This window comes from Alosa alosa, chromosome 7 (assembly GCF_017589495.1).
Source record: "Alosa alosa isolate M-15738 ecotype Scorff River chromosome 7, AALO_Geno_1.1, whole genome shotgun sequence".
NCBI classification, from domain to species: Eukaryota; Metazoa; Chordata; class Actinopteri; order Clupeiformes; family Clupeidae; genus Alosa; species Alosa alosa.
Window position 1 is genome coordinate 12137662 of NC_063195.1, and position 17043 is coordinate 12154704.

At 38.8% G+C, this 17043-nt stretch overlaps 1 long non-coding RNA gene across 1 annotated transcript; it reads right to left on the reverse strand.

Moving 5' to 3' along the window:
• Positions 1–14291: 14291 nt before the first annotated feature.
• Positions 14292–14788, reverse strand: LOC125297174. The gene is made up of 3 exons (XR_007193972.1): positions 14713–14788; positions 14437–14525; positions 14292–14317 (listed from the first exon to the last, which is right to left on the reverse strand). It is a non-coding gene; the product is annotated as an uncharacterized LOC125297174 (long non-coding RNA).
• Positions 14789–17043: the final 2255 nt, after the last annotated feature.

A 17043-nucleotide genomic window follows, 5' to 3' on the forward strand; every position in this document is an offset into this window, starting at 1 on the left:
AAGTTGATGTTGGGCTGAGCTCAACGTTGCGCTCCGCCCCACATTGAGCCCAGCCCCGATCTGCAAGCTGCAGCCAGGGGTACTTGATGCCATGCACATCTCCCTCTAGTGCTCACTTTGTAGACTGTTATAAATAGCCAATGCCATGCACAGCTCCATATAGTGGTCTCTTTGTAGACTGCTATAAATAGCCAATGCCATGCACAGCTCCATCTAGTGCCATGCACAGCTCCATCTAGTGGTCACTTTGTAGACTGTTATAAATAGCCAATGCCATGCACAGCTCCATCTAGTGGTCACTTTGTATACTGTTATCCATCTTCATTTACAGCATGCATTTTCACAATGTTGTGAGTTATCTGATTTGTTAGATGTTAGGCAAAGTGAAGCAGTATGGTCTTTATTAACCCTTAGATGCAAAATCGGGGTCAAAAATGACCCCTGCTAGTCTTTTTTTTTGCAATATTTTTGCAATTTTATTTTTTGTATCACTTAATCTTCCATGTATTCCTGAAATAGGTTGTCTTTGACATGATGCCATTTGGATTTGTATGTAATTGTTGTAAGCATTTTTTGTTTTCAGCATTAATATATATTTTTTAAGTAATTGCATTTTTTTGTATCAGTACCATACATTTCCATACTTGGAGTCAAAGATTACAAGAATTTCAAAGGTTGATCCTATTTTTATCAACTGTGACTGCCAGACAGGGCCAGCGGAAGGCAATCCTACGCCCTGGCCAAAATAGGAATATGTCGCCCCCATGTTCATAGACTGTGTGCCACTTTTGACTGTGTGCTACCTTCGCAGAAGCCTCTGGCTGAAGTGTGCAGAACAGGGCTAATCACACAGAGAAATGGCGTCTTATTGCAGGGAAACAAGCTCATTGCTTCCCTGATTCATCCATGTATGCAGGCTCATGTACTGTAGCCTAATTTAGACTGATACAAATGAATAACATTTATCCTAGCTGTAGATGAAGCAGGATGAGTCACAACAGTGTTTAGTGGAGTGGATGTTGTTTCAATATTAATAGAGGGTGCCAAATGATGGGGATCGACATCAGAGGTTCTGCTATGGCAACAAACTCTATCTAGTTAGCGACAGTTACAGTTAAACCATGTAGGTCTCTCCTAAAGTTGTTAACATTTAGGAGAGACCTACATGCAAGCAGCAACGTTATGCCTGGCTCCATAACATTATTTGTTTTAGTTGGAATAACTTTGTGCCTACAGTATGTGCCATATGTGGAGCCTAAACTTAGACCAGTCTAAATTATTTGTTTGTGATGATAAAATTGTACTGGTTACAAGGACGAATAACATTATGAGAGTGGAGAAATGTAGATACATGGATAGATGGATGTGGCCAGACAGATGCTGAGTAACATTATGGAAGGTGAGTAAGTAATTTTAAGTATTTTTATTTACATAGCACATTTTTCATGCAGCACAAAGCGCTCCACACACACACACACACACACAGATTGCCAGACAGAGCGGCAAGAGATGCCAGAAAACCCATTATTTGGCCTACTTAATTCACACATAACACACAGTACATGTAACAAACAAATGAGCAATTAATAAATCAGAAGTTCATGGGTAATGGCCACTCTGCATGTCACAACACATAGCATCAGCATGATGATGTTGAACAGTCCAACTGCCGCGCTGCCACTCGATGCTCTTCAACAGTCCTTGACTCTTCAATGCTAGACCGTCTTTAGAGCTTTACAAGCTCTGGTCAGCTGTCCTGGGATATTTCTCTGGTCAGACAGATGCGAGAAAACTAGCCCGCAGATCAGATTTCAACAGCGACTGATCCTCATTCATGGTGCCATTCCTTTTCCATCTCTGGCTTCCGTCCTCACGCTGGTGAAGGCAGCTAGCAATAGCATGACAGCTCAGTAGAAACTTGGCAGTACATATTAGGACATCCTCAGATGTCAGAGTCAGGTGTCAGATGAAAAGGCATCAGGTTTCAGGAAAACCTCTGTCAAGTTTCCGGATTTCCACTGTCATGTCTGAGACATGAGATGAAAAGGCATCACCTCTATTATGTACACCATCAGATAGAAAAAAATCAGTCAGAGATCTAGCGACACAGAACCAAGACACCACCAATGTCAAAGTTCTGAGCAATATCTCGATGTTTGAAGGGGAGCACTGTCTATCAGCAGCAGTTTACGATGGCAGCAATAAATCTCACAGATCAACATTAAGGTAGCACAATGCAGGCTGAAAAACTATCAATGCTTTATACCACTGTCAGGGCAGAATATACAGAAAATAATGTCCATTCAAAGCGACTAGGTATAACACAAAGAATACATACAAAAAATCAAACAAAACATTACATTAAATTATGAAAATTATTTAAAAATTAACAAAAACAAAATGCCAGACAGATCAGTGTGACTCGCATGTATTCCCATAAACTAGCAACTCGATGATTGTAAGGTGAAGGTGTAATATTCCTACTTCACAAGCCCTTAATGTGGTTGAACGGAGCAAGATTCACATACGATGTGTCCCATTCCAGGAGCTAGGAGAGAGAAAAGGGACCATTGAGAACGCAGCATTATGATGGCACTATGTTAAAGCCATGAAGGTCCCACCATTCTTTTATAATGGTATATTTTCACACATTTATGGCAAATATTTCAATGAAAATGTTTTCAGAAATAAAAAAAAAACATTGCGGAAATGTCCTTTTGAAGACCTACACAAACGTGTTTGAACGTTTTTTGAAGTGTGTATCTTTAATTGTTGATTGTTGTGTATCTTTAATTGTTGGAGCTGAAATATACAAACAAATTGATTGGAATAAGAAAAAATAAGTTCTTTAGGAAGAGCCGTACAGTGCATTTTCATGCACTGAAATAATTGCAATGTAGATGTTATCACTGTAAAATTAAATCTGTAAGTATTTTTCATTGTATTATTGTAAGTTCATGGATGATTCATTTCAAATGAGAAAGAGAGCTCAGTATAAAAGAATATTTTTCACATATCTCTTTTTCTCTAGGTCACTGAGTACTGTTGATAAAAACAAAATAAAAACATAAAAATAACCATTGGTATTACTTTACACACGTTGCTAGTTTACTGAGTTAGAGGTTCCAGGAAGCTACACTGCTACATTCTGGAGGCCAACTCCAGAGTGTAGCAGCATGCTCATGCTCCCAGAGTGTAGCGCTGTAGCTGCCTGGCTGCTTTAGCTGTTGGCTGTAGCAACTCAAATCAGGTAAAACCAATTGTTTTATGTGACAAATTGGCAGAATACCCCTTTAAGAGATATTTGCATTTAGAATTTGGTAAACTGTCTCGTGTTGGGTGGTGTTGGTGACCAAGCTCTAGTCAATGCATTGGGTGGAGTGGTGTTGGGGTTCAGGCTCTGGTAAACTGCATCAAGTTGGGTGGTGTTGGGGTTCAGGCTCTGGTAAACTGCATCAAGTTGTGTGGTGTTGAGGTTCAGGTTCTGGTAGACTGCATCAGGTTGAGTGGTATGGGGGTTCAGGCTCTGGTAGTCTGCATCAGGTTGGGTGGTGTTGGAGTTCAGGCTCTGGTAAACTGCATCAGGTTGAGTGGTATTGGGGTTCAGGCTCTGGTAAACTGCATCAGGTTGAGTGGTATTGGGGTTCAGGCCTGGGTAAATTGCATCGGGTTGGGTGGTGTTGGGGTTCAGGCTCTGGTAAACTACATCAAGTTGGGTGGTGTTGGGGTTCAGGCTCTGGTAAACTGCATCAGGTTGGGTGGTGCTGGGGTTCATGCTCTGGTAAACATATGATAAACAATTTAATAGCATACACATGACCAAATAATTTATGATTCAAACAAACCACATATGAATGTTGTTACTGAATAATGTGTGCTTTGTACAAACAGTCCCTATTTCTCACCCGTTCTTGCCTTGTACGTGTTGCTTCTTTCTTCCAAGTCTTGCTGCAACAAAACAGCACAGACATTGTCCACAGTATACATTTATTTTTCAAGATTATTGACTGTTACCAATCACTATTCACTGTTACCAATCACTATTCACTGTTACCAACAGGGGTGTAGTAGACATTGAACGCGGGGGAAGGCCGTTCCATTGGGCATTGTTTTGAGCATTTTAATAAGCATTTAATAATATAACAAGTGTTGTTACCAGTGACAACGCATCACGCAAATGACTCCAATTAGGTCTCTTTGCCATAAAATTTGTTACAAGAATGACCGTCATGCATGCGTAAAAGACGTTAAAAAGCGATGCAGTTCGTCATTCCGCGTTACCCGAAAGTAGCTAGAAAGTGGCTAGAAAACCATCGATTATACAGCTGCCTGTATCCAAATCTAGCAAGCATCTTCATGGCCCACTGTTGCAATTCCTTCGTATGTGTTTTGCAGAAAGCAGGTAGGCTAATCCAGTGGTCAAAATGACACGATAAGCATGTGTGAGTAATACGAGTGATTTTTATCGAGGGAGCTCCAATATACAGTAAGTGATAGGCCTAGGATATTTAACCACAAGTAATGACCCAACAGTGAACCTGAACAACTTTAGGAAAAATGTACGATTGGTGCAGCTACTTTCATCCAAACAATTTTTTTTCAAATGACTGGCACTTGCCTGCCCAATGTACTTTCTGTTAAAAGACAGTCTTACCCACTCCAAAGTACACCTGAGGCAAATTCCAGACAATCGATGTAAATGTCTGTGTTGATAGAATAGTGTAAGAAATACAACTACCCTTGCATCGCGTTGCAATAGTTATACTTTGGTCCCTAAAGTTGTTAGTAGTCATTTTGCAACTCAGTGGCAGACTGATATTACCAAGGCTACTACTAGGTATCCCCATTGGTGTGCGCTTTACTGTTTACTTTTCGGCTCAGTACTACTAACCGGAGCAAGTATAATTCCGCCGCTGTTAAGAAACTAGTCCCTCAAAATGTAATGCGATCGTCAATACAGACATTTACATCGATAGTCTGGCGTTATAATTTATTTGCCTCGGGTGTACTTTGGAGTGGGTAAGACTGTCTTTAGTGGCAGGCTAGCACATACCGTTGACTTCTGTTTTAGCCTAGCACCTGCGAACTCTGCAATTAGAAGGACTGGATGAAACGTGTTGAAAACGGTCTCCACTGATAAATATCACACTTGCTTACTTGAAAATGAGGTCCTTTGTCCAAAATCCTGAACCACCCCTTTAATTTTTCGATGACTTGACGATGACGACACATAACCAAATACCATATAATATCAATAAATATGAAGAGTTTGGTTTCAAAACGCCATTAATCCATTTTTTTAAAACATTATGTCATGTTATTTAATTGTGTATTTCAGGTAATATGAATAAAATTGCAGTTATGTTGTTTTGATCAGGGCCGGCCCGAGGCATAAGCGAACTAAGCGGCTGCTTGCCAATCGAGTTTCTTCTTTTTTTTACATAATAAATAACGTAAACATCGTATAAACAAGTGACATCAATGAATGAATAAATGAAACAATTAATAATTCAAAACAAGAAAATTCTGATTTCATGATCAATATACCTGCCTACTGCTACTGTGTCTGCCAGCCTTTGAGTCACGCGCATAAAGTAGACACCTCGGGTGCATAGACAATTCGTGCAGACACTGCATCAAGTTCAAAAATCTGAAGAGACGGTAATGTTAAGACAAGTCACAAAAAAGGACGTATCCCTCTGGTGCCGAAAACAGAAAGAAGAAAATGACAGAGGAGGAGAAAAACGAGCAAGATACAGGTATGTTTGCATGATTATTTACAGTATGTTTTGTGCTTGAGGTAGCTAGCTAACTGTCATGATCTAATAATATAAGCCATCACCAGAGCTAAATCCCCGCCATCAACAGAGAAATGTCTCCCATTAATATATATTTATCTAGGTGTATTTCAGATGTCAAGTATATTGGGATTGTTTTGGATGTTCAATCAAGCATGTACCCTAGGTGGGCTTATGTTGTAAATTAAAGTTAGCTAGCTAGCTGACTGAAGTGGACATTAGCACTAGCTACATGAAAACGTAGCTGAAGGCAAATTTGTATTGTTTCTGATTTCGCACCTGAAAGTGTTGATAGTGTATTACTGTTCTATAATATGTGACATAGTGGTAAGTCTGATAGCAACAGCAGGCTAAGCCCAGGCTCCCAGTCCCAACCCACTGACAAGCGCGACTCTGGGCATCGGTAACATTCCAGCTTCATAGGCAAAGATGGAACATTACGTGCGCTCTGCTCTAAGATCTTTGGTGAGAGATGGTAGTGTTTATAAGAAAATATACCATGTTGGGTGGGGAGACTTCTGTGATGAAAATAGACTTAAATTTGATTAAGATAGTGGCGAGTGATGTAGCGGTGCTATCCTAATATTTAGGCTGCAGTAGATCACAATGTTAAGCGTTCACCATACTGCAATTATGCCTCATTTGCCAATAGAATATGAATTGTCAGATGTGGAATTGCTTGTTGATGAGTGTAAGTAATGATAGCAAAATAAACTCATTCTGCTCGATCAACTATGCACTTATGCAATATTTTGATTTTTTTCAGGGACACTGTTGAAATACTTTGGAGCACATCTCTACCTCTACCTAACTCTACCTCATCAAGTGTCTGCCTCCATGGCTGATGACACAGAAGGTGAGGTTTTCTTGATGGCAAATGGTTACATAGCCTGTTAATATGACATGACACATTTAACATAGTTTTTTTTTTATTTATTTATGTATTTATTTAATCATTGCAGGTTCGTCCACTGCAGTCCACTGCGAGTTGCAGATGCCTGAAAGCCAGGAACGAAGTAGGAATAAGTATCTATTTTTTGGGACATTTTATTTTTGATCATTAATGTTTGTCTATTTTGGTTTTATTTTGTAGTTGAAGATTGCTCATTTAATGCACATTTGCAGATTTGTTCTGCAAATCTGTTGAAAAACAAGTCATTAAACTGATGTACTTGTTTACAACAAATACAAACGATGTTGTATTTTGTTATTTGTCAATTCAACTTCAGTAAACCACCCTTAGTGCTTCACTTTGAATATGAAAGTTTCAAATAAATCTGTGATTTTAGTACCCTCAAAGATTAAAAGGTGACAGGGTTGGTGTAAATAACAACTATATTAATACATTGGTTTACCAAGCACATGGGGCCAGAAGTCTAGAGCGGAGCCCCAAAACATTTTTGGCATGTGAGCAAGGATGGATTACTGAATGAGCCTACCGAGCCCAAGAGGTCAAGGGACCCTGAACCCCAAGTAGTTGTGTGAAGTCACTACCTCTATAAGTCAAAAGGCTATGAATCTGAACAAATTTAGGTACTGCCCCTCTCCAGCTGACCATCCCAAAACTGCCCCCGGGACAGTAGTTCATAATCAGTCACTGTATTAATACATAACCTCACTGTATTAATTTATAATATGACATTATAGTGTGAAGTTGTCAATTATCGCCAAGCACAGGTGACTCCGCATTGTGGGAGGGGGCCCCCAAATCAAATTCTGCTTAGGGCCCCCAAAAGGCTCGGGTCGGCACTGGTATTGATAGAGTAAAGATAAATTAAATAATAATACTAAATTACATTTCCACTAACATTACTTGAAAAACAAATATAAAATAGGGCCTAAATGATTTATGAAAATTCATTAAAATGGAGGATATAGCGTTTTAGAACCAAACTCTTTATATATAAATGTAATAAAGTGCACTTTGTACAGGAAAACAGGGAAGTCCCTTTATTGCATTTCTCACCTGTGCTTGACTTGTCCATCTTGCTGTTGTCTTGCATTTCTTGCTGCAACAAAACAACAACATAGAATTTACCTTGTCAATACCTTTATTCACTACAAAACACACTGTGATCATGATCATTTCTAACTCATTATACTTTTTTTGTCATATTCAACAAATATCACCTTACGATCTGATATGCATATTCTATGGGTAAAATTGTGTCAATTGTGTCAATCTTTCCCACAAACAATAACAAAACACTGGAGTTTGTTGTGGATCTCTACTGAAAGGAGGGTGGGCTCCCTCTCTGGTGTGTCTACCTTAAGGGACACTCAACATGGCTATAACAAATACCATATTTGGCATTTCATTCTATTATTAAAAATGATTAGACTGTGTTTTAGTCACAGTCACTCACCTCATGAAGAAAACCAAGCAGAAGACTCCCATAGCTCCAGACGGAAACTATTGTCACAGCTGCGGAGACAAGGCTCTGTTCATCTGAAGGAATTAATGAAATAAGAATTGAGTGGAAAGAGGAATCCCTCTTAGCTCATCACTGAAGAGACATGGAGATGCACTGAAACCTGATCCACTGATGCCCTTAACGGTGATGAACACAGCAGTAGAGTTTTCAGCTCCATATTTATTCCTAGCCTCACAGTAGTAGTCCTCCATCTTCAGACCTAATGTTAGTGATGCTGTACTGCTGTCCTGATCCTACTGGAGTGGACTCATCCACCTTAAACCAGGTGTAGCTCTCTACTGGTGGGTTGGCATCACTGCTGCAGGTCACATAACTTTCCTTGTCTTTTGCACCAATAAGGAAAACTGTTGTATTCTTTCAAATCTACAAGAAACAAAATATACATAATGTGTTATTTACAAGACATTTGCAAGTAATAGACACACACACACACACATGCTTGAAGACACACACAACTCTCATTTGAATACTGCTGTCTCCATTATGTTGGCACTTCTTGACATCTGGTTGATCACCTTGAAAACACATATATTCACCAAATCAACATGCAATATGCCAGAGTGCATATTTAGTGACATATTTAGTTGTCATCTTAGTAAATCAAACTCTAAATATACTAATAAAAAGAATAACAAAATGATCATTGAAAAATTAACCCCATTATAATTGTGTCTTTTCAAAGTGATGAAAAGGTAACTCACAGCAAATGTTGAGGTATTCTTTAGTTGAGTATCTGCTACCACATTTATCTGTTGACTTGCAGGTATATTCTCCAGTGGCTTCAGGCAAAACGTGTTTGATGGTGTATGTATTGCCAGTGCCCAAGCTTTCGTCTGTGTTTTCCTTGAACCAGCTGTAGCCTTGCACTGGTAGATGGCTATTATCATCAGAGGAGAGAGTTACCGATGTACTTTCCAGTATGTCGCCAGGGGGACTGATGGACAATGAAGGTTTCTCTGGGGCTTCTATGAGAGTAACCATTGCATATGTATTTACACTTTTGAAGAGGTATTTATTGAGACTATATTTCCCCTACAACTGCCAGACTTATAAACATCTAAACGCATGAATATTAGACAGGCATGATGCGATTTTGTTTCTCTTTACCTTTAACATGCAGGTCAACCCCTGGCGTTCCAATCCACTGACTATCAGCATGTGTAATCGTGCAGTAATTACGGAAGTCTTGTGGGGCCAACTATGATGCTTAATATTTTCTTGCAAATAAAGCTAAACTAAATTGAGTTTAGTTTAGCTTTATTTGCAAGAAAATATTAAGCAAATTCAACTCAATGTAGTTTATCTTTATTTGCAAGAAACTATTAAGCAAATTCAACTAAATCTAAATGGCTGGATGTAGCTAAATTAAATTGAGTGCAAATGGTTACCTAAATAAAATTAAGTTATTCTTGCATGTCACATTTTACTCAAAATATTTGATTGGAGTTTGCTTGGCTTGATTTAGTTGTAAAATTCAAGCCAAGCAAACTCCAATCAAATATTTTGAGTAAAATGTAATATTATTTTCTTGGTACAAATTAAGGTTAGATTTTAAGGTTAAATTTAATTAAAACTCAAAAGGTATGATTATAACTTTGCCTTTATTAATGCACATGCAAATTCCAACAAGGAAAACACAATTCCGCATGAGAGACAGATGAACACAGAAGCGATATGCATGTATGAACATTGGTTGCTCCCTGGTCTTGTGTGCCTAAAATATCAAGATTGATAAAAAATATTAAAATATAATAACAATAATCCTGCTCTCAATCAAAACTGCAATGAGGACAATGTATTTATAAATAAGGGAGCAACAGCAGTAGAGAATGAGAGAGAGAGCTAGAGTGCGATAGAGAGAAAGAGAATGAAAGAAAAAGGGAAAGAAAGAAATAAAAACAAAAACACAGATACTTTGGCTTGAACTTAAGTGTCACTTGGTTCTTAAGGTAGAAACACTTGGGTGAGAGCTTCTCACCATCCATCTGCACGACCACTTTTTGCACGAATGTGCCTGATACAAAGCCAAACACCATACAGCAAGATATTGTGTGTGTGTGTAAAAGTGTGCCGAGAGAGAGAGAGGACGAACGATAGAAAGACAGACAGACAGACAGACAGAGAGAGAGAGAGAAGGGAAAATAAAGAGGCCCACTTGCCCATCTAATGATTTGGTTCTTAAGATTACGAACCTTGGGTAGGAGCTTCTCACCATCCGTCTGAATGACAACTTTTTGCATGAATTTGTAATAGTATTGAAGAGTTCAACATTGATTCAATGTGTATATGACCCCTAGCTTCACCAAAGTCCTTCTATGTAATCCTTCCACTCGGCAGCCATAATGCAACGCTTTTTTGGCACTCATCGGGCATCCTATTTGGCAGAAATGCACGTGCGCAAGGCTTCACGACACCAACCTTACTCCAGCGCCGAGTTCACAACACATGATTGGCACGATGTCTGCACAACACATCATATGATTGGCTCAATGTATTCACATGTCAATGTTTTGCCGAGGAAGGGGTGGGATATGTGTATACAACGGCGTTACAAACTAACCCCATACATTTCTATGGAGGATTTTTTGAGTGCTGTGTCTCCTCATTAGAAAGTCTCTGGCTTCACTGCACAGCCTTGTGCAACAGACCAGGTTCTTCCAAAATCCACAACGATGCCGATGTCCTCATGTTCCAAGGGGTGGTTTTCTCTTGACACCTCCTTGCCATGGATATCCTGTACAAAATTTAAAAAGCTGCTTTAGGTTGACGCTTGAGAAAAGGTACGAGCTGGGAGCTGGCTTAAAGGTTTTTGGTTTAAAAATGGGCATAAAAATAAATGGGACCATTGATGAGTTCACACCCTTTATTGCAATTTCATCATGCACTTTATTAGTGTTACTTACCATGTACATGTATGAGAGAATCATCATCTTCACCAAAATAAATGCACAGGGTCTTGATGGCTGCCTCCCTCCTCAGATGTACAGTCTCTGTCTGTTCAGATACAGGGATATTAATTATTTTGTGAAAATACAATCAATACTTAATAATAACCTCTATTTCTAAAGCACTTTTAATACGGAAGATTCAGTTCAGAGTGCTTTACAACAGATAACAGGCATTTGGCAAGCATTTCTTTGGTTGAAAATCACCCCATAATCACGTCCCAACTAAGCAGCGTCAGACTTAAATTCTGACAGGAATTGAGTATGACGACATCAGGCTAATAAGTGAGTGTACCAGTTGGGGAAGGAACAATGTGAGCAACGGGAAAATGAGTGAGTGGGTGAATGTATGACGACTCATGTAGTCGTATCAATCCTGAGGAGTCCAGTTATAATTAGACACAAAATTATAATACCTCTATCTGTCGCTATGTTGTAATAAGGCACATAAGAGCAGTGTGTGAGTAGGGTGACTAAGTAATGGCAGTAGCAGAAACAGATCCAATGTGATCATTGTATGTAATATGTAAGAGAAGTAAACAATAATAGTAATACAAACTTACACCTTGCAAAATCCTCAAATGTTTGGCCATTTTATGTCCTTTAAACCTTCTTCTGGAACTTATGACCTTCTTCTTCTGGAAAACGGCGGTCACTGGACATCCAAGGTTACGCATCTTTGACCTGTAGCTTGCCTGAATACCGAAGCATCACAGGCATTTCCTGATCCAGTCATCAAGCAAGGACATTTCTCAATACCTGTAACTAAAGAGGATAGAAACACATTTATAATATAAATTAGGGCTGTCAATCGATTCAAAAAATTAATCTAATTAATTACATACTCTGTGATTAATTCATCTAAATTAATCGGATATATAATTTTTGCTGTGAAAGTATTTTAAATATTTAAATTCAAATGAATCATTGAATAATCAGCATTAGTGACATTAAAGTTCAAAGACTCTTTTATTATGCTTTTTATTGTGCTTCGGGAAGAAGTTTTTTTTCACATACATACAGTGAAAGGCATTTCAGGCCCAGATATAACCTAGGGGACACAATGAAAATAAATTAACACTCCCCTCAATGTCAACACTTATTTCTTTGCATTGATGTGCGACTATAGAGTTGATGAACTCCAGTGATATGCTAATTCCTTGCTGCAGACATTGCAGAGGACTTTATTTTCAACACTTGATTTTTTTATCAACACCATCAGGCCATTTTTTAAAAGTAAATGTTCCAATCAATGATTCAGGCAGCACGTTTTCTTCTCTCTCCTTCATTTTACATTCTAATTTTTGCTGACTAGAACGGCTCGGGGTCAAAGGTCATACGGAATCGATTAATCTGCACTCATTTTTTTTATCAAATTTATTATTTCTGAAATTAATTAATCGAAATTAATCAGTTATTTTGACAGCCCTAATATAAATATAAAGTATACATTTATGATATATACTTATTTAATACATACACAAATGGTACTAATTAATCAAACGATTTTGACACTTAATTTAATTGCCATTTGATTATCTTACAATCTACCAACAATAGCTACACAGCCCTGCTTGATGGTCTGACTGTCCCCTTGGAGGGAACACATTTCGAATTTCAACACCATGGAACCAAGACCTGCTTAACAGACCTGCGTAGCATCAGCCTGTCCAGATCTTGCACTGCTGTTGAGTTTGAGAAATGCCACCACCACCACACATATTCAGCGCTGGCAATGACATTATTGAGAAAATAGTGGTACTCCATTACTGACAGAATAAATCAACACGTTTCTAAACCTAGCGTAAATGTGTCTTTTGCCCAACAATGTCCGAGTTATGACCTGACCTAATCACTCACGATACATGCGTCCAATTTCTTTCCTTTTTACATGTACCTTGGCCTATATTCTGAGTCTCCAAACAAACGTATTTTTGCAAACTCTGCATTGCTAAAGTTAAGTGTCAGTTGACTCCACAGGGGTCGGTGAAAACGTGTTCGGTTAGCTAACTAGCTAATGTTAAGGTGAACCATATTTCAGGCAAGATCTATGTTCCAATTCAGTTAGCAGCTAATGTTAATTGTACAAACTTTAATGGGTCCACTGAGTTTCAACAACCTATTGTCTAACATTAAGGTCTATATTTATTTTGAAGTTATTCAATCAATTACGTCGAGGAGGTAATAAAAGTAAACTTTAAGATGAACTTGTTAGCCAAGTTAACCTTATATTGGAGTAGGTAAAGTTAACGTTAGCTAGCTTGCTAGACGGTTTCTTAAATATTCAAGAAAACAGCTCTATCGTGTCAAATAAAGCAATTAAAGACACTCATTCTCAAAGACAATTTCTAATGGTAAACTGACTGTCAAATGAGGTTTAATAATATACCACTTACCGTTAAAAGTCAAAACCGAAGGTTTCAAGTGCAGATCTCTTCAAGCCAACGGAACCGTTTGCAAAATGGAGGACAATCGTCTTTTGGCAGCCAAATAAACGCATGCGCAGCACCGCCTCTGAAGCAAAACCCCTTTTTTCTTGCAGATATTACTTAACTGAAATTAGTTTTTTCTAAAACACAAACAAATCTGAAGCAAAACCCTTTTTTTCTTGCAAATATTACTTATCTGAAATGAGTGACTTTGACTTTGACTTTTTGACTTTGACTTTTTGCAAAACACAAACAAATTGAGTATATAAATACAGTTTCATTTAGGGAAAAATTACTACATGTCAAAATCATTTTTTTCAGTGAAGGTGTACGTGTGACATTGGGTTTGTCATGTATTCTCTCTCTCTCTCTCCCTCTGTGTGTGTGTGTGTGTGTGTGCATGTGTTTGTCTGTTTTGAAAGTGTACTTATTCATTACAAAGGCCTGCAGTCTGACAGTGATGAATCATCTAAGCATTTTGGTAGATCTCTTCTTCCTCGTTGTCAGGCTTGGGATTCTGCCCATCTGCATTTGGCTCATTGACGTTCATAATCATCTTCATCCTACAAAAACAGACACAATTTTCCACTGTAACATGTAGCTTTTTATAACATTTACAAAAAGAACAACATTCTGTGTATGGGCAGTAACTACTCACATCCATCTTTTCGGCTGATTCCATGGACTTCATAGATTTCTTACAAAAGTGGCTGAAATAAAAACAATAAAAATAATCATGTATAGAAAAGTCATCCCACATGTGGGATTTGTTTGTCCTTTTTTATTGTAATGCATAGATAAGTAATAATAGTGAATAAATGATTGCCACCTTATCTGGTAGATGACACAGATGAAGCCAACAGTTCCACACATGGCAGCCGCTCCAAACACAAAAAAACAAGATGGCGGTGTATTCTCCTGTGAGGAAAAAAGACTTTAAAGACGAACCTCCCAGTGACTAGAAATACTTTTTACTCCAACTAACCTGATTACACAGGGGGTAATGAGAGACAAACACACACACATACACACACACACACAGAGAGAGAGAGAGAGAGAGAGAGAGAGACACGCGCGCACACACACACACACAAATATTGCATACCTTCAGCAGTGATGGATGGTGAAGTCGAATTATTGGTTCCCATTGTATTCCTGGCCTCACAGTAGTACTGTCCTCCATCCTCAGATCTGATGTTAGTGATGCTGTACTGCTGTCCTGATCCTACTGGAGTGGACTCATCCACCTTAAACCAGGTGTAGCTCTGCGCTGGTGGGTTGGCATCACTGCTGCAGGTCAAAGTCACTGAAGTGCTGGGGAGTATTCTTCCAGAGGGCCTCACAAACACTAAGACGTCCGTTGGTGGATCTACCCAGACAATCGGAGACACAAAAAGTGTTGGGCTCTAACTTGAAACCACAATGCGCACCACAGACAGGTCTCAGTGCTGTGACAACCCCACAGAGAGAACAGGAGCCGATGTCAATACTGACTTATTGACTGACAATAGCTAAGAGCATCATTAATTGGGTTATTAGTTAAGTGATTAGTATTTTTTTTTTCAAAATTTCCCTCACGGGATCAAAAGAGTATATATACCAATACTAGATAGATAGATAGATTGATTGATAGGGATACAGACATAGTGAGATACAGACAGACAGATAGTCATTAGCCAACCTAGTGTCTGTATGTCTGAGGCATTTAGCTTTATGCTACTGTAGGTCTTGGGTACGTTACTAGGACCTACTAGTGCTAATACTACTACTAGTTAGTTTGTTTTCATAAAATCAATCAGCAAGATTGTTCTAACCAAGTTGTGAGAGACAAGTCTCCAAGGATCATATATTAGATTACCCTGACAGACAATTCAACTCCCGGTTTACCCAGCCATGATCCTGCAGTAGTAACCAACAGCGCCTCCTGTGGTCAGATTGGACAGGCTCAGCGTACACCTGTCAATCCACCTGAACTCTCCCTTGATAACCTCGGAAAGATCAGGAGGTGGTGTTGTTGTTGTTGTTGTTGTTGTTGTTGTTTGTCGTTGTCGTTGTCGTTGTTGTCGTTGTCGTTGTTGTTGTTGTCGTTGTTGGTGTTGTTGTTGTTGTTGTTGGTGGTGGTGTCGTTGTTGTTGTTGTTGTTGTTGTTGTTGTTGGTGGTGGTGGTGTTGTTGTTGTTGTTGTTGTTGTTGTTGTTGTTGTCCAGTAAGCTTTCTTGAACGTTAAACCACTTGGGTATGTGTTAGAACAGGCCATGTTGACAGTAGACCCTATTAAGCCACATAGTAGTTAACATCCCATTTGGAGGTTTCCACACCTGAAGCACAGACAACGTTGTATTAGGTACTCGCTTCAATTGGTCATGTGAAGACGAAATCAGGTATGCAGGAAATTATCTTATGTCAAGCATGCTTAATACCAATAGCAATATATGCGCTATTTTGAACATGACAGCAGTCAGCGGAATGACTTTCTTTGTCTCCCTTGCATATAACATGAATGAACTGACTGATTACTTTGAATTATTAGTGATGAGAGAATACAAGCTAGTTATTGTCTCCTGAGAGGCTGCGCACTGTGTATTAATGGACACAACTTGTTTCACGATTGAGGAAGTAAAATAAATGCCAAATTGTACTTCGGTTTTATACAGGCATTTAAAAACTGTGATAACCTGTCACCAGTCACATAAACTCACTTTAAGTCGTTAGCAGTGGTATAAGAAATCCACTCGTTACCTTGTGTTAATAATGAGAAGACTGCAAGTAGAGATAGTATTGTTGTCATCTTCACAGATAAGTACTGTTGGGTGTCACAGGAAGAGAAATGAAAAGCAAATGCACAAAGAGCTTTAATGTTGCATTATCATAAACTTTAAAATGACACTTTTTTTCTATGAGCTGTATGGACCCTTTCAAGAGAGTTCCATTATCAGCATCATAGTTGGCCCCACAAGGCTTCCTTTTTAACATTCCATATGTTATCTTAATGCAGAGGAAGTAGATTGGGGCCCAAATAGAACGTTCAAGCATTGTTTTTGTTTACCTTGTTGAAAGGGTCTATAGTGCCAGTGGCACTAACAGAATAATTTGGTTCAAAACTTACCGTTTCAAAAGTTATTCAAGTCAGAATGAAGTCGCTCGATGCCCTACGGCCACAGCTATTGCTCTGTACGGTCCTGTTCACAAAGACGGACCACTAGTGCCAGAACGAGCTGTTAGTGAGCTTGTGTTTAACGCTGCATTAATATCTACACTGGTGGCCTTCACTGTACGTCCTCCGAGTCCTCCTCTCCTTTTTTATTGATAGTAATATTTATGCATCAACTTATAATTACTTTCATACATCATGGGCTCTTGTGAAAGAGTCATACGTAGTCACTTATCTATTCTCTATTCAAAAGTGTTGTTCACAATAATCAATGCAATTTCTAGTA